This window comes from Solanum stenotomum, chromosome 8 (genome assembly GCF_019186545.1).
Source record: "Solanum stenotomum isolate F172 chromosome 8, ASM1918654v1, whole genome shotgun sequence".
NCBI classification, from domain to species: domain Eukaryota; kingdom Viridiplantae; phylum Streptophyta; class Magnoliopsida; order Solanales; family Solanaceae; genus Solanum; species Solanum stenotomum.
Genome location: NC_064289.1, coordinates 39932210 through 39952077, shown reverse-complemented (window position 1 = coordinate 39952077; position 19868 = coordinate 39932210). Strand labels below are relative to the sequence as shown.

At 39.0% G+C, this 19868-nt stretch overlaps 1 pseudogene; it reads right to left on the bottom strand.

Annotated features, from left to right (window-relative positions):
- Window positions 1–5884: 5884 nt before the first annotated feature.
- LOC125873786 (uncharacterized) lies at window positions 5885–18307 on the bottom strand (annotated as a pseudogene).
- Window positions 18308–19868: the final 1561 nt, after the last annotated feature.

The window sequence follows — 19868 nt, the reverse complement described above, 5'->3', positions numbered from 1 at the left end:
ACACTCAGCTACTTTTGGTGAACTTTAGGTTGATTCGGAGCTTTAGTGAGTCCTTGGTAGATTCATTTTGGTATTGTATCGTAGTTAAGGGTAAGGCGGGGTCTGTCCCGACCTACTCTAAGGTTTTCTATCTTTTAGAGGCTTTGTAGACTTATGTATATGTTTCAGTTGCGTCTTCACAAGTGGTGGCCTCAACGACCAAGTTTTGTAAATAAGTTTTAGGTCTACTTATGTTGGTTCGTATCGTTTCATCCTATGTGAACTTGTCACAAGATTTTCATAGTTATAAGCATAGTAAGCACAAGTTACATGTCTCCCATATTATTTTCTTAGTCACACCACCCAAAGAACAATAAGAATTCATACATATGTACAAATAATCAAGGAACTAATAAAATTACTTGTACATGTCGAATACCCTACTATCCAAACATGTGGAATGTCACAATAATAAAATCACAAAATAAATCAGCTGAGATCCCAATGCCTTTCACACAAGGTCTTTCTAGTAAGAGAATAGCAAAATATCACATTTGGGGTTTTAGGAATTTCCAAAAGTCGTGCTAAAGTTAAGGATAGAGCATAGTCTTAACATCCCTTTCCAATTAGCGCTCGATTGCCCACAGTTCCTTCATGAAATTTGTTCCTTACATCAAAAGCTTCACAAAAACTATATATACACAACTGATACGTACCTATACCCAATTTATAATTGAACTTAAATCGGCAGATTTGCCATATGGCCCCAACTTGGCGAAACGTCTGTAGAACTTTGAAAAAATAATCATAAAAGAGTTTGAAGATGATTACCTTAGCAAACTAAGTGTAAACCTTGATGAAAAACCAATAACTACCAACTTATATCTCCAAAAACTAGTTGTATAGGATAGAAGAGGAAAATGATTACCACGTGTAGAAATCACATTTCTAGGCACGGGGGTAACCTTTAATGGTAACAATCACTAAAAACTAACATTCATCATGTAAGAACTTCATGAGAACCCTCTCTTCAGCTTTCTTTTTGGTTATGAAGTGAAAATAAATGTTTTCATGGGTTATAATGTCAAGTAGCTGACATGCCACAATTTTTTACCTGACTTGGCTCGCGACCCGAATTTCACCGAGGCAATCTGTAGTAAAACCCTCATAACATTTTAGTTTGATATTGGTTTAATACAGAATTTTGTGTGTTGCAAACTATACTCATAGGTCTTCGATTTGATAGTTCATGGGCCTTGTATCAAACCTCGTAGCCACATATGACGTAAAAAAGATGAGGTAGTACAAGGATAAAGTAAGGCATAAACATCAAGATGACGAAATTTCAACATACCGTAACCATATCGAGAGAACCCTCTTGCTCATGACGAGTTTGAAGTGCATAGGATTTCTCTTTCTTCTGACTCCCACTTGGATCGGATGAAGGTTGGGTTGAGCTCGTCGATGATTATCTCCTTCATTCTTAGAAACTGAGGGATAATACTTTATCTTATAATTTGTCTTACCACAACCAAGACATGCATTAGATCCAACTAGACATTTACCCTTTTGCTTTCTTCCACGTGTAGCCCAAGTAGTCAGTGAAGACTCACTACCATTTCCTCCTTTAGCATTAGGATTAGGTACCTATCTTTGTTTTATTTAGGAGCTAGATCATTGGAGGGATCTTAGGCGGAAAACCTTTGTCGTAACTTAAAATGACCATGTCCATCGGACCTCAAAAGTGAAAAGTCACAATTATCGATCCTTGCCTATTTTGCCTCCCTAGATTTCCCCTCAAGTTTCTCTTCCTCTTTTTGTTGAGAATGCACCATTAGACGAGAAATGTCCATATCATTGATGAGCATGGAGGTATGAAATTCTTTTACTAATATGTCGGACACTCTCGAAACAAACTTACTCATCCTTTCCCTATCGGTAACCATAGTTGGAACATATCTAGGTAATTGTTTGAACTTCAATGCATATTCCTTCCCACTCACATTTCCTTGATGAATGTTGATGAATTCAAGTACCATAGCCTCCCTCATCTCGAGGGGAAACAACAAATCAAGGAAAGTTAATCAACCATGCTCTCTCATTTCCATTTGTTGAACAAAACTTGGGAAGCACCCTTAAGTTGATAAGTGTCAATTTTTTCCTTTTCCACCGGCTAAACTCCCATTGTCATCAACTCCTTATACACATCATCAATGAACTCTCACGGATCTTCCTCAACCTTGGAACTATGACTCTGGAGGATTCATTTGTAACGACCCGAGAGCACCCCCTAGTCGTTACCGGCGTATTCGACCTCGATGAGGTCTTATACAAGCCCTTAGCATTCATCATAGCATGTATCATAGAATAAAAATACGGAAAATTTAAAACTTTTGCTTTGGAAGTCCAACTTCACATCATATATGAAAAATAGAATCTAACTTTGTCACAATGTACCATCTAGACATAGAAGTATCGAAAATGGGACTTAGCCCTTACATCAATAAGAAGTCTAGAAATAGGAAAGTACAACATTGTCTTTCAACATTAGCAAAGAACTAAACATAGAAGCTAGATCATAGGGTCTTGTCCTCGGACTTGAGGACTCACCAACTTGGGGAAGCAACTCCAAGTGTCTTGAGAAGTAAGCTTGAATCCTCAACGGCCCGAACCTAAATGTTTGGGGAAAAAGGAGAAAATATGGGTTAGTACAACACACGTACTAAGTATGGCTACTATGCATAAAAACCATTGAAACATGCATAAAAGGTCATTTTAGTGAAAACATGGTTTTTACCAAGTAAATCCAATATGCACACAAAGTAAGCATCATAGTATAAACCAACATAATATCATCCCAACATGTAGACAACCCAAGCAATACTAGTGCAATGCAAGGAATAGAATCCCCTAACCTTATTCAAAACCAAGTATCACATTAAGCAACCTACGTCATCCATACATACATAAGATCATACTTCATCATAACTTACCATATTCATAATGATCATACATAACATAGCTTCAACATACATAAGTCATAATCATCATAATCATAAGAGAACACTACTACAACCATCTTTTAGGATCCCACAAGTGCAATGTGCAAGAGAAGTCCCATACCCTCCCTTACACAATGTACAAACCCTTAAGAAAGCCCTAGTAAGAGTTCACACCTTTCATACCTTCATTTAATTTTACATTATGGAGATATTCCCATAACCGACATAGACCATGAGAGCTACATGGAATCCGGTGCTCTACTGCCACACCGAAAAGAGAAGCTTAACACTTGCCTAATGTGTAACCATTTGTACATAGCTCTCTAGGTGGATCCACTGAGCTAAAGTCCTATGTGGGCACATAGTTAAGGGTCAAGGAGATTGCTATTAGAAGTCCTAACTTACTAAACATGGGGATTTCCATCTCATGAGACAACACATACCGTGGGTAATCTGGACTTGCTAAACGTGAGAAAACCTATGTGGGGAGCCGGACTTACTAAACGTGAGACCCCCATCTCATTTACATGACCTTTCGGTGCTAAGCATCTAATTCCCTTTTGTAATCATCTTTAGTCATCACATAAGTTCACATTAGCCTTTACTCTTCTTATGTAAACATCTTACCATAATAGCTCATATGTGTTCATAAGTGAGTAACAATCATTTCACTTTAAGTGAGTAACCCTTTCACTTATTACACTATAATCTTGAGAACTACCTTTCAATCATATAGCAATCATACCATAACATATATACATATTTCATAGCTAATTCAAGTGTAGAGGGTTAAGGATGAGGAAACTAGGTCATCAACACCACAACAACACATTAGGTATAGCATCATTACAATCTAAGTAATTCACCTTTCATACTTGAGTTCAAATAAGAACCATCATTCATACCTTCTTGCCCTTCATAGTACATTCATACTTCAATCACCAATCAGTTCATAACTAATACATAATACAAGGTTTCATAAAGTAATACATAATCAACATCAATATAAACAATTGACATATTCCCTTCATAGCCTTCAAGGCTTCATTCAAAGACTCAACCGTAATTTCATAGAAATTATACATAACCTAGGGTAGAATCATCATAAAAACATGAATTACATAACATCACATTCGATTCATAGCCTTCACTCAATATCCAACACAAACTAGGGTTAGAATTAGGAAAAGAAGGAGAAATAAGGGTTTCATGGGGAATTCTTCAAGAAACCATAAATACAACATAAATTCATTCATAATTGTTCATATAACATCAATCAAATTCGGTTTATAACATCAATTTCACTTTAGAAAGAAGACCCACGTTTTTGGATTGAAAACCTAGAAATTGGATATTTTGAAATTCATCTTGAAGGGACCTCTTGCGGAAAGGAATCCCAAGAGTGATAAGCAACCATACCTTAGTTGATTCCTTGAGAATCAATGGAGAAACTGCAAGCAATTTGGGAAAGAACCTTGAAACCCTAGCTCCAATGTATTCTTCTTCTTCTAAGGTTTTTAGAGAGAGAGTTTAGAGAGAAGTGGGAGAGTTTTGATTTCAATTGGGTGTTGTGTATAATGACCAAAACATGTGAATTTAGACTTAAAAACCAATATATAATTAACCTCTAAAAATACCCAAAACATCCCTACTTAAATAGGACTTAAAAGGAAAAGTCCCAAAACTCCTCATTTTAATGGTCCCCGTCTGGGACCACGGCCAACATTCACGGACCGTGAAAGTGCACCACGGGCCGTGGTACTTCCCGTGGTGTTGGAGGCAGGGGCTCACCTTTCGTGCACAAGCCAACACTTGGCCAAGGCAAGCCCACGGAGGCTCCCACGATCCGTGGTCATGACCACGGTCCGTGGTGATGGTCTTGGTCATGAATTGGTCTTGTAAAGGCAAGGCCTTTAAGCCTTGGTGCCAAGTGATGTTCACGAGCCACCCCTCTCCCTCGTCAAGTGCACCACGGCCCGTATGGTGCCCATGGTGCCTTGGGCAGTAGCTACCCTAACAACCCCCAAATTCCTAAAAGCTAAGAGAACTCCATGGCCACCTTCATGAGCCGTGAAGTGGACCACGACTCGTGGTCCCTCTCGTGAAGGTTGAGGCAGTGTCTGGGACACTTGGAGGTCCCTCTCCCTCGACCAAGGAAACTCCATGAAGCCTCCCACAGTTCGTGGTCATGACCACGAGTCGTGGTGATAGCCGTGGAGTTTGAGGCAGTCGCTCCAAATTTGGGGCAGCCTTGGCCTTAGGCCTTGGCTTGCCCCTTTTGTTTGGCACTCTTCCCTTAGGCCTTAACTCATAGACCACCATAGCACACCTAGATGGTCTACTAACTTAGGGGAATTCATTTTATATCTAATTGACACTACGTTTAGGCTCTAGTTCAACCTACGAAATTTCCGGGGTGTTAGAATATCCCCCCCTTAGGAACATTCGTCCCCGAATGTCACTAGGACTTCTTTCTAGGGAGCCAATGGCTCGAACTAGCAGCACAACAACCAGTCACATCAACATCATCATATCATCATATCATATAGGAATTTAATCCACAACATCACTATGCTCAAAACTCTTTACTTCACATAAGTATAGGAGTAACTACCTTCTTCATATTCAATGAGCGTCAACATATATTTTCAGCAATCAACAAGACATTTTGTTAACAAGACAATATCAAGCATGCTCATTACAACTCTCATGAAGACAACATCACACAACATCTATGGGTGCAATTTCAATCATGAGAAACAAAATTCATGAAAATTCAACATACAACTTAAGCATGAATTTTCACAAAAATATGCACATACAAGGAAATCATGTCATAATCATCAACACACATGATTTTCAATTTATACCAAATTAAGAGAGACTACTAACCTTAAATATGGCTAGGAGTAGGAGGAAAAAGATGAGGGTAGCGGGACTTCATGTCGGCCTCGGCCTCCCATGTTGCACCCTCAACTAGGTGGTTTCTCCATAAGACTTTTATGGAGGCAACTTCTTTATTCCTCAACTTCTTAACTTGACGATATAAGATTTCAACTGGAACCTCTTCATAAGAAATGTTCTCATCCACACCTAAACCTTCTAGAGGGAGGATGGACACTGGGTCACCTATACACTTCTTTAACATAGAAATATGGAACACCGGGTGAACTGGGGCCAATTCAATGGGCAATTTCAACTCATAAGCGACCTTTCCGACATGCTTCAAGATCTCATAAGGCCCAACATACCGGGGGCTAAGTTTCCCCTTCTTACCAAACCTCATCACCCCTTTTATGGGTGAGATCTTCAAGTAGACCGAATCACCTACTTCAAATTCAAGATCTCTCTTTCTATTATTGGCATGAGACTTTTGCCGACTATGAGCCATTTTCAACCTATCCCTTATAAGTCAAACTTTCTCCGTGGCCTCATAGACTACCTCAGGACCAAGAAGAGAAAATTCGCCCACTTCAACCACCCAACCAGAGATCGGCACCTTCTACCATAAACTGCTTGAAAGGGTGCCATAGCAATACTTGAGTGGTAGCTATTGTTGTAGGAAAATTCTATCAAAGGTAGGTGGCCATCTCAATTATCTTTGAAGTCAATGACACACGCTCTCAACATGTCCTCTAGGGTTTTGATGGTGCATTCCACTTGACCATCCGTTTGAGGGTGAAATGTGGTACTAAGCCACACTTGAGTACCAAGCCCACTTTGGAAAGACCTCCAAAAATAGGAAGTAAATTGGGCACCTCTATCCGAAATAATTGACAATGGGGCCCATGCAACTTCACAATCTCTTTAATGTACAACTTAGCATAATCTTCAGCCGAATAAGAAACCTTGATGGGAAGAAAATAGGCTGATTTAGTAAATCTATCCACGATGACCCAAATGGAGTCATGTTGCATATGAGTTCGAGGCAAACCTACCACGAAGTCCATATTGACCTCTTCCCACTTCCAAGTGGGGATATCGATATCTTGAGTTAGACCTCCCGGTCATTGGTGCTCGGCTTTGACTTGTTGGAAATTTGAGCACCTAGCCACAAATTTTGCTATGTCTCTTTTCATTCTGTTCCACCAATAAATCTCACGTAAGTCATGATACATTTTGGTGGCTCCTGGATGGATGGAGTATTGGGACCCATTGGCCTCCTCTAAGATTGTTTCTCTTAGGCCATCCACATCCGGCACACATAACCTCTCTTGCTGCCTAAGCACCCCATCTTCTCCTTGAGAGAAAGTGTCTATTGCTTTGTTGAGAACTGACTCTTTTAGTTCCATCAAAATAGGGTCAAGATGTTGCTTAGACTTCACGTCAACAACAACCGATGACTCAGAATTATGACGGACCATGACACCTCCTTTCGGGGAATCTTCAAGTCGGACACCCAACCGGGCTAGCCTATGTACATCACGGGCTAACTCCCTCTTCTCTTCTTCCACATGAGACACACTACCCATAGATACAAGACTCAAAGCATCCGCAACTACATTTGCCTATCCAGGGTGGTAAAGGACACTCATATCGTAATCTTTCAAGAGTTCCAACCACCTCTTTTGTTAGAGATTCAAATTTTTTTAGGTAAAAAAATATTCTAGGCTCTTGTGGTCGGCAAACACATCCACATGTACCCCATAGAGATAATGTCTCCAAATCTTTAAGGCAAAGACTACGGCCGCTAGCTCAAGGTCATGAGTTGGATAATTCTTCTCATGCACCTTGAGTTGTCTTGAGGCATAAGCTATAACCTTACCATGCTGCATGAGGAAACAACCCAAACCCACTTGGGAAGTGTCACAATATACTACAAACCCCTCGGTGCCCTCCGGTAAGGTCAGAATCGGAGCGGAGGTGAGCTTATCTTTTAACAATTGGAACCTCCTTTCACAAGATTCCAACCATTCGAACTTGGACTTCTTTTGAGTTAAGGTCGTTAATGGAGATGCAATAGATGAAAATCCCTCAACAAACCTCCGATAGTAACTGGCCAAACCCAAAAAGCTTAGGATGTTGAAAGGACTCAAAGATCTAGGCCAACTTTTGACCGCATCGATTTTCTTTGGATCAACTTTTATACCCTCACTAGAAACAATGTGACCAAGGAAAGCAACTGATCTTAGCGAAAACTCGCACTTGCTAAACTTAGCATAGAGTTGGTGATCTTTGAGGACTTGCAATACTATCCTCAAATGATTCATGTGATCATCCTCACTTTTTGATTATATCAAGATGTCATCAATAAAGACAATAACAAATGAGTCTAGAAAATTTCTAAACACACGGTACATAAGGTCCATGAGAGCCGCTGGGGCATTTGTAAAACCAAAGGTCATCACTAAGAACTCAAAATGACTGTATCTCGTTCGTAAGGCGGTTTTCGGAACATCAATACCTCTCACCCTAAGTTGGTGATAACCCGACCTCAAATCATTTTTTGAAAAGTAACTCGATCCTTGAAGTTGATCAAATAAGTCATCAATCCTAGGGAGTGAATACTTGTTCTTAATGGTCACCTTATTTAATTGTCGGTAATCAATACACATATGAAGAGATCCATCCTTCTTCTTCACAAATAACACTGGTGCACCCCAAGGAGATATACTAGGTTGGATGAAACCCTTATCCAACAAATCCTTGAGTTGAGCTTTTAATTCCTTCAACTCCGCTGGGGCAATCCGGTAAGGAGGGATTGAAATGGGTTGTGTATCTGGCAATAAATCTATGCCGAAATCTATTTCCCGTTCGAGAGGAATCCCGGGTAAGTCATCGGGAAAGACTTCCAGAAAATCCTTCACTATGAGGACTGACTCCAAAGGTGGAATCTCGAACTCAAGATCCTTGACCCTCACAATGTGATAAAGACAACCCTTAGAAATCAACTTATAAGCTTTTAGACATGAAATGATCCTTCCCCTAGGGACGGAATTTCCTCCTTTCCATTCTAAAATGGGTTCATTATGAAATTGAAACTTCACAATTCGGGTCCTACAATCTATGGACGCAAAACAAGCATGAAGCCAATCCATCCCTAATATAACATCAAAGTCTAACATATCAACTTCCACCAAATAAACAAAAGTGACTCTATTGGGCAATGATATATGGGACAACCCCTATACACTCTTTTAGTAATTATGGAATCACCCACCGGGGTGGAAACCGAAAAAGGTTCATTTATGACATCGGGAAGCATATCAAACCACATAGCCACTAAAGGGGTTACAAAAGACAAAGTGGTACCGGGATCCAACAATGCATAAACATTAATTGAAAATACTCGTAACATACCGGTCACAACATCTGGAGAACTCTCTTGATCACCTCAGGATTGGAGAGCATAGAAGCGATTCTTCTTAGGAGCATCGGGATTTGGGCCACTAGCTTGTGCTTGAGCATTTTCCCTTCCTTGAACCTTTAGCATAGGGCAGTCCCTCCTCATGTGGCCGCTCTTACCACAACCATAGCAATTACCCGTGCCAACTAGGCACTTGCCTTCATGTTTTCGGTCACACTTTGTACAAATAGGCTTCTCAACATAAGGACCACCACATTTTGCTTCTTGAGGCTTAGGGGTAGACATTTTACCTTTGTTGACCCTTGGAGTGTTAGGAGGACCTTGGTTGGAAAACCTCTTTTTGAACTTTGGCTTATCTTGGATTTCAAACCTAACCTTAGAAGAATTTCCATCATCGGCCCTTGACCTCTTCAATTCTCTACCAACTTTCTTAAGATTTTTCTCCTCAATTTGTTCGGCATGAACCATAAGACGAGAAATGTCCATGCTTGGGATTAGCATAATCGACCTACATTCATTCACCACAAGATCGGATACTCCCATAACAAATTTATTCATTGTAGCTCTAGAGTTTAACACCAAAGTAGGAGCATGCTTGGAAAATTGAGTGAACTTGAGGCCATACTCCTTCACACTCATACCTCCTTGACGAAGGTTGATGAATTCTTGCATTTTCCTCTCCGTTAGTTCCAAGGGGAAAAACCTACCAAGAAAATCCATCTTGAATATAGCCCAACTAATCAGACCCTCTCTAATAGGTCTCCCCTTCTTCCATTGTTCATACCACACTTATGCCAGATCTTTGAGTTGATAGGCGGCTAACTCCGCCTTTTCTTGAGAAGACACACCCATAGCCTCTAGAACCTTAAACACTTCGTCAATGAATCCTTATGGATCTTATTCCACCTTGGAGCCAAAGAAAGTAGGGGGATTCATCCTTGTGAAATCCCTTATCCCAGAAGCGGTAGTGCTAACATTGGGGTTCATTTGCACCCTAGCAACTTGAGTTGCCAACACTTTAGTCAAATTATGAATAGCCGACCTTATCTCAACATTAGACACAAGTGTGGTAATGAATAGCCGACCTTAGGCACGACTATGGAGTAATAAAAGAGTGAAAGTTCCTAAGCATCTCGTAGCCTTCCATTCATAAGTGTGGTACACTTCATACCCACGAACAAGACTCGACTCGATGTGGTATCTTGTGACATGGATCCTACATTATTCTCAACCTTATGCTCTGATACCAAGTTTGTAACGACCCGAGAGCACCACCTAGTCGTTACCGGCGTATTCGACCTCAAAGAGGTCTTATACAAGCCCTTAGCATTCATCATAGCATGTATCATAGAATAAAAAGACGGAAAATTTAAAAATTTTACTTTGGAAGTTCAACTTCACTTAAGATATGAAAAATATAATCTAACTTCGTCACAATGTACCATCTAGACATAGAAGTATCGAAAATGGTCCTTAACCCTTACATCAATAGGAAGTCTAGAAATAGGAAAGTACAACAATGTATTTCAACATAAGCAAAGAACTAAACATAGAAGCTAGATCATAGGGTCTTGTCCTCGGACTTGAGGACTCACCAACTTGGGGAAGCAACTCTATGTGTCTTGAGAAGTAAGCTTGAATCCTCAACGGCCCGAACCTAAATGTTTGGGGAAAAAGGAGAAAATATGGGTTAGTACAACACACGTACTAAGTATGGCAACTATGCTAAAACCATTGAAACATGCATAAAAGGTCATTTTAGTGAAAACATTCTTTTTACCAAGTAAATCCAATATGCACACAAAGTAAGCATCACAGTACAAACCAACATAATGTCATCTCAACACATAGACAACCCAAGTAATACTAGTGCAATGCAAGGAATAGAATCCCCTAACCCTATTCAAAACCAAGTATCACATTAAGCAACCTACTTCATACATACATACATAAGATAATAATTCATCATAACTTACATATTCATAGTGATCATACATAACATAGCTTCAACATACATAAGTCATAATCATCATAATCATAAGAGAACACTACTACAACCATCTTTTAGGATCCCACAAGTGCAATGTGCAAGAGAAGTCCAATACCCTCCCTTACACAATGTACAAACCCTTAAGAAAGCCCTAGTAAGAGTTCACACCTTTCATACCTTCATTTAATTTTACATTAGGGAGATATTGCCATAACCGATATAGACCATGAGAACTACATTAATCCGGTGTTCTACTCCAATACTGAAAAAGAGAGGGTTAACAATTGCCTAAGGTGTAACGATTCGTACATAGCTATCTAGGTGGATGTACTAAGCTAAAGTCCTCTGTGGGCACATAGTTAAGGGTCAAAGAGATTGCTCCTAGAAATCCTAACTTACTAAACATGGAGATTTCAATCTCATGAGACAACACATACCATAGGTAATCCAGAGATGCTAAACGTGAGAAAACCCATGTGGGGAGCCGGACTTACTAAACTTGAGACTGCCATCTCATTTACATGCCCTTTCGGTGCTAAGCATCTAATTCCCTTTTGTAATCATCTTTAGTCATCACATAAGTTCACATTAGCCTTTACTAGACTCTTATGTAAACATCTTACCATAATAGCTCATATGTGTTCATAAGTGAGTAACAATCCTTTCACTTTAGAAACACTTAGTAACTGAGTAACCCTTTCACTTTACATTACCCTATAATCATGAGAACTACCTTTCAATCATATAGCAATCATACTATAACATACATACATATTTCATAGCTAATTTAAGTGTAGAGGGTTAAGGATGAGGAAACTAGGTCATCAACACCACAACACATTAGGTATAGTATCATTACAATCTAAGTAATTCACCTTTCATAATTGAGTTCAAAGAAGAACCAACCTTCATACCTTCTTGCCCTTCATAGGGCATTCATACTTCAATCACCAATCAGTTCATAGCCAATACATAATACAAGGTAATTCATGAAGTAATACATAATGAACATCAATATAAGCAATTGGCATATTCCCTTCATAGCCTTAAAGGCTTCATTCAAAGACTCAACCCTAATTTCATAGAAATTATACATAACCTAGGGTAGAATCATCATACAAACATGAATTACATAACATCACATTCGATTCATAGCCTTCACTCAATATGTAACACAAAGTAGGGTTAGAATTAGGAAAAGAAGGAGAAACATGGGTCTCATGGGAAATTCTTCAAGAAACCACAAATACAACATAAATTCATTCATAATTGTTCATATAACATCAATCAAATTCGGTTTATAACATCAATTTCACTTTTGAAAGAAGACCCACGTTTTTGGATTGAAAACCTAGAAATTGGAGATTTTGAAATTCATCTTGAAGGGACCACTTGGGAAAAGGAATCCCAAGAGTGATAAGCAACCATACCTTAGTTGATTCCTTGAGAATCAATGGATAAACTCCAAGCAATTTGGGAAAGAACCTTGAAACCCTAGCTCCAATGTATTCTTCTTCTTCTAAGGTTTTTAGCGAGAGAGTTTAGAGAGAAGTGGGAGAGTTTTGATTTCAGTTGGGTGTTGTGTATAATGACCAAAACTTGTGAATTTAGACTTAAAAACCAATATATAATTAACCTCTAAAAATACCCAAAACACCCCTACTTAAATAGGACTTAAAAGGAAAATTCCCAAAACTCATTTTAATGGTCCCCGTCAGGGACCACAACCAACATTCACGGACCGTGAAAGTGCACCACGGGCCGTGGTACTGCTCGTGGTGTTGGAGGCAGTGGCTCCCCTTTCGTGCACAAGCCAACACTTGGCCAAGGCAAGACCACGGAGCCTCCCATGATCTGTGGTCATGACCACAGTCCGTGGTGATGGTCTTGGTCGTGGCTTGGCCTTGTGGAGGCAAGGCCTTCAAGCCTTGTTGTCTAGTGATGTTCACAAGCCACCCCTCTCCCTCATCAAGTACATCACGGCCCATAGTGGTGCCCGTGGTGCCTTGGGCAGTAGCTACCCTAACAACCCCCAACTCCCTAAAAGCTAAGAGAACTCTACACCCACCTTCACGAGCCGTGAAGTGGACCACGACTCCCGGTCCCTCTCGTGAAGGGTGAGGCAATGTCTGGGACACTTGGAGGTCCCTCTCCCTCGACCAAGGAAACTCCACGAATCCTCCCACAGTCCATGGTCATGACCACGAGCCGTGGTGATTGTTATGGAGTTTAAGGCAGTCTTTCCAAATTTGAGGCAGCCTTGGCTTGCCCCTTTTGTTTGGCACTCCTCTCTTAGGCCTTAACTCATAGACCACCATAGCACACCTAGATGGTCTACTAACTTAGGGGAATTCATTTTATACCTCATTGACACTACGTTTATGCTCTAGTTCAACCTACTAAATTTCCAGGGTGTTATATTTTAGTTGCCGTCGTACACACATTTGGGGTCATAGGGACCACAACCTCCCTATAGCCTTTACTCGTGATGGATTGGGCCAATAATAGGCAAGCAGCCCTTAACTTCACATTAGTTAGTTGTTCGGCAAAAAGGTATGCCGAAACTTAAGGAGCATGAGGAGGAGCTTGTGGAGCTTCTCATTCCACATTTTTATTCAAATTCCTCCTAACCTATGATTTTCTAGTTGCCATATCCTAAAAAGCATCAGATTGGGATGAGAAGAGAGACATATATAGTTACACTCTATCACACGACTTTAGAGTAATGAAAGAAGTGGAGTTGCCTAATCATTTTATAGCTTCTTATTTATAAATGTGGTGCTTGACCCTCATGATCAAGACTAAACTCTACGAGGCTTACAGACTTCCTAGGACCTTTCTAAACCATGTTCTTTGAATACAAAGTTTGTCATGACTCAAAGTACACCCTGGTCGTAACATGGTGTATAGGACCCCAAGAGGCCCTATACAAGCCACTTACAATAGATAAACAAGATAATATAATATTAAAGAGTTTAAAAGACATTTTATATCATCAAGAGTTTGATCAAAGTTGCGTAAGTCTAACATAAGCATCAAAGCCATCTAGTGCATCATAAGAAAAGTGATTGGGACATAACCCATACATCACATACAATTTTGAAACAGAAATGACATAAAGAAATAAAAGATTCTCAATACTCGGTACATGAGGATTCACCAATCTCTTCAAAATCTCTAAGGATCAATCTAGTTGTAACACTCGGGAACTAGTAGGCTAAACTAGGGCTTGACGTGAGGGTTAGAATCAAGAATTTAGCTTCTCGTACATAGAGTGAAAGGTTTCGGAGTAGAACGTCAACGTACGACTATCCAAGGACCAACCAACAAGGACCCAAACAAACTACCGTAGAATCTGCCTCAAGGAAGTGTACCCACGAGGGGACCCACCACTACAAGAAATAAGGTCTTTAGCGAGGGGAAATTTGGTCGTTCGAAGTCCAAATTTTTTCGCTAAAAGTCAATAACGACCGGAAAAAATCCAGTCGTCACCGGTTGCTAAAAGCCTTGGCATTAAAAGTTAACGACCGCATTTGAATCTAGTCATTAAAAAAAACATTTAACGACGACATAAATTCCGGTCGCTAATTTGGCATATGGACATTAAAAGTCCTTAAAGTTAACCATTAATTTGTTCAGTACAAGTACTTTTAACAACGAATATTCCCTTCATTAATAGTATATTGGTTCCAATACCAATACTTTTAATGTCCAAAATTCACGTCGCTAATGACTAATTCAATATTTGATAAACAATTTGTAATCGAGTTTTAAGGACACATTTCCATTCGCTATTATACAAAAGTTATACTATGAACAAATGAATTTATACATAGAAACATTTGTAATATACAAATAATTAAACTTAGTAAAACATTGTCATGAAACACATAGAACTAAAATAAAGATATTCATATTGAATTGACATCATCTTTATCAACTCCTAAAAAAGGAAAAAATGCAGCATAATTTGTACATAATATATCATTATTAAACCACCCGTAACAAAATAAAATCCCTCTTGTAACTTGCTCCTTAGTTTCTTCAACTATAGATTTTTCATATTTAAATTCCTTGAGCTGTAAAAGGACAAGTTTATGTTAGTATAGTATAAATGAATCTTTTAAATAAGAAATATAAGTCCTAAACATATCCTGAAAGGATTCAAATTGAAACAATAATGTTTGTTTAAAAAAAACATGTGAACAATAATGTATATATATCTACTGGATTCAACAACAATAACAATATACTAGTTATGTTAACAACAATTAACAGTTCATTTCCAATTTGTTGGTAAAAAGAGAACCTTCTTTTTTGTGTTGTTAAGGTTATGTACTTGACTAAAAACGTACATGTTTCTTTCTCTCATGTTTGATTTTATATGTTGAAGTCTAACTATAATTTTATTGTAAGAAACTGGAAAAGAAACAGATGTGTTGTATTTTGGTTACTGTGGCTAAGAAGAAGCTTTGATGTTGTATTTTCTGTTATGTTTTCTTGCTGTCCATGCACTTTATTTTCTGTAAAACAATTGTTTATGTATTTTGGATGTTTTATACTTTGTTTGTTTATTAATGTCCATCATTTTCTCATCTTATTTTAACACACAAGAGATACACGAGTTGAGTGGTAGCTTGTCGAGTTGCCTAGTGGTGCTTGGTTTGCTGCTTGCTGCATTTCGTGGAATAGTAATTGGTTAGAAAAAATGGGTCGAGGGCTTAAAAACATGCAGATGAAGGAGAATAAGAAGATATTTCAAAGGAACTTGAAGAAAAACTTCTAAACTTCATATTAGCACCTTTAAATTAGTTGACAATTAATCATAGGTAACTCAATTGAGCTCTACGAATCTACAACCCTAAGATCAACTAATGAGTTTGACTTCAAAACCATAGCGCTTAACTAAGAGACCTGGATACTTTAAACAAGTTATCCATTGTCCATAGGATTACTAGCTGATGAGTCCATAAATTGGACTCATTTAAGGATATATTTTGATAGAATTAGTGTTCTCAAATGCATATTTTGTCTCAATATTTGATGAAAACCCTTAAGTTTTAGGTATTTGGAGTTTGAAGGAAAGCATGGACAATTCTTAGCAAAAAGGATCAAAGGCAGCTGAAAGAATGAAGAAATCAAGATGTGAGAATCATCGAACCTATTCAGCGAGTCACCAAAAGGTCTTACCTCGCCTTTGTTCCAGTGTGCTGAGCCCTAACAGAAAAGATTAAATCGGTGGTGAAAAGAAGCAGTTGGCGTGTCGTCAAGAAGTTCTGTGAGGCAATACTATGTCGCCCAATGATCCAAAACATGACTATGTTGAAGGATAGAGCAAGACGACGATAATACCTACCAAAGGACAGATCGCCGAGTTGATCGCCAATCTCGACTAACAATGCCGAATGATCTGCTACAGCACAAATTTTTCAAAACTATAAATACTCGTGCAGAGTTGTAGCTTAATATCAGATTTTAACATAGAATTTTGATTTCTAAGTTTAGAGAGGGTTTTGAAGAATTTGAAAATTCAAAGGGTTTCAACTCCAAGAATTTGGACTTGGGTCCTATGGATTCTTCACTCTAGGCTTGTTTTGAGACTTAAATCTTCATACCCATTTGAATGCAAACTCATATTGGTATAAATTTCTATCTCTATTACATGTCTAGCAAAAAGCCCAATTCTTGGGGTGTGATTTTGTGAATATGGGTTAGATTATCTGTTGGGTCTTGCTTGTTGGTGATTTATTTGTTCTTTAGATGTGATTGCATTTAGTAGTTGTGGTGGAACTTAATTAAATTGTAGTTGCAAATAGGATTTCACCTTTGTGTTTTGAGCATGCTCGAGAGGTCGTAAAACTAAGATTACTAAATTGATGGCCGGTGGGATTTGGTCGACATGAGGTTCAGCTCGAGAGAGTGAACCCTAGTCCTTCTCCCACACACTCAGCTCGAGAGAGTGAGTGGGCTAAGGCGAAGGCTATTTTTCATAAGGCAACTCGATGTTCGAGCAAAATCGAGTTGATTCGGGGTAAGTTGCTCGAGAGAGAATTTACCCTACTATAGTCTAGCCTAGTCACAAATATTCAACAGATTTATTATCAAAAGCATGTACCCAATAGTTTAGTTTATCTCGTATTCCTATCACATCCCAAGAACCCCATCTTCTTGATTAGTACTCTTTGCATTTTTGTTGTTTTTGTTTACTTGTGACAAACCCCCATTGATAATTGACTCTTGTGTCACCCCTTAGATTTAACATGTTTGTATTAAAAAAAAATTTAGCTATGACTAATTAGAAATAAATTTTATTTTTCTATTAATTCGCAAGCCCACTCCCTTGGGACTGAACCCCAACCATTGGTTGGGTTACATTACTATTGTACAATCGTAGACACTTGCATTTGAAGTTGTGTCTTGATTACGCAAACATCAAAACGGTGTTACTGCCGGGAGTGGTGTTATTTGAGAATTCTTAGTTTAGTAAAAAAAATAATTCTTCTTAGTTGTAGTTCTACTTACTAATTTTCAGTTATGTTTCGTGTGCTTGTGCTAATAACAAGAGAAATGAGTGTGGTTAATGACTATGAACCAATAGAGCACCTCTCGGTGGAAGTGCTGAAATTCAGGGATAGAATCCTAAACTTTAAATAGATGGAAGGTAAGCTTTTTCATGAGTCGTGGATGAGGTTTAAAGCATTGTTGATGCAATTCCCAACTCATGAAATTCCCTATCTAATTCTACTGGAGTGCTTCTATAGGAGTTTTAATCCCGAAAACAAAGGATTAATCGATCAACTTGTCCTGGGTGGTCTTAAGAGATACCCCTATGAGACTACAGCTAAACTCATTGACCTTGTGGGCAAAACCAACAAGGATACTGAGAAGGACGAGCAATTGATCATTTTGCTGGGTCAGATGAATAACTTGACCCAATAGGTCGATGAACTGGAAGTGATATCCAAAAAGAAGAGCAAATGCATACCACCTACCGAGCAGGGAAGGTCTATGGACAATGAAAATAGACATTTCGACGATACGTTATTAGTCATTCTCCAAAAGATAAATGAGCAAGGTAGAGTGTTAGAGGAAATTAGAGAAAATGTAGAAGTGCTAACTTAGATGAGTGGTTCTCACTCTAGATCTATCCAGCTAATTGAACCTCTCTTGGGTCATGTATTGCCTTAGCTCCATCCAAATGGACAATTGGGATCACCTAGTTGCAATAGGTTCAACCCAAAAAATGAAGTTTGAAGGTGGACTTGCATCGTTCCATGACGTTAACTAAGGTGCTATTTGGAGGCAACCCAAAACCATTTATTGCTTTAATAAAATAATGGTGTGTTGATTTTTTTCAGGTTGAAATTTGAAGAGTGATCGACAAGTGTAGATTTACAATCAATTGGTCCATTCAGTGAATCACCGAAGGGTTCGGTGACCCCGAACTAGACCGTCGTTAGACTAAACACCAATTTACATTAGAGTCTGTAAATTCGGCGACATCAGAAAATTCTTGGCGATCCTGACGAAAACCACTGTTTGAACTCCCACAATAACTGAAGGTTCTGTAAATTTTGGCGAGAAAGGTGACTACTCGGCATGAAGCCGAGTAGTTCGGCAGTGGTCGCTACTGTCGCTGAATGGGCAACAACTGGACGGTTTTAAAGGCCAATGGTTTCAAAGTTTGACAAATTTTCATTTTCCACTCGATTTAAACTTTTACAAATATGCACCTAGTAAGTAATTTTTATTATCTTGGCATTCCTGGTATTTCAGTCGTAGATTGGTGTTCGAACTTGGGATTACATTGCCTGCTAGAATTTCAAAGTACTTTGATCAGCATAAAAGGTTGGTTTTCCTGAACCGCGAGGCTGCTTTGAAAAATTTGTTCTCTTATGCAATTGGGCTTATTGAATTGATGTGTGTTGGGCCTCTGTGATAGATATAGATTGTTGAAATACCGAGTTCGATTTGTAAATCTTGCCCATTTTATCATGTTTTTTGAACTCCCTTTTTGTTGTGCGTAAAAATGAGTTAAATCTTGTGGGGTTGTGCGTGCGTGGTGTTTAAGTCGAGAAGATAGGTGAGAAATAGGCACGTTGGGCCATTTGGCGAGCTGGGTCGAGCTCGCCAAACCACTCAGCGATTCACCTAAGACCCCATCTCACCTTTAATTTCATGCTACTTGTGATATGGGCTCTTTAACTTTCGGCGAGAAGTCTTTGATTGCCAAAAGTATTCGACGACTCGCCTAAAGTCTCCTTTATCGCCCTTTGTCTGCACCCCTAAACCTTTATTGCAATGTATCTTTTGGCGGATAAATCGTTGCTCACCAAAGCAGCTTGGCGATTCGCTAATCTATTCGGCGAGTTATTCTGCAATTGTGCCCCTTTGAATTTGATTTAGTTGTTTTAACTTCTTCCCAATTCTTTGCAAAAATGGCTAGATCTAAAGTTGCATGAAGAAACAGGCCATCCCAAGGTAAAACAAAAGGGATTACAATCAATGAGGATGCAGCTGCATCCAGAAGCAAGGTTGCTAAACTTTCCACAACTGGTGGGAAAGGCAAGGGTAAAGAGAAGACCTTTGA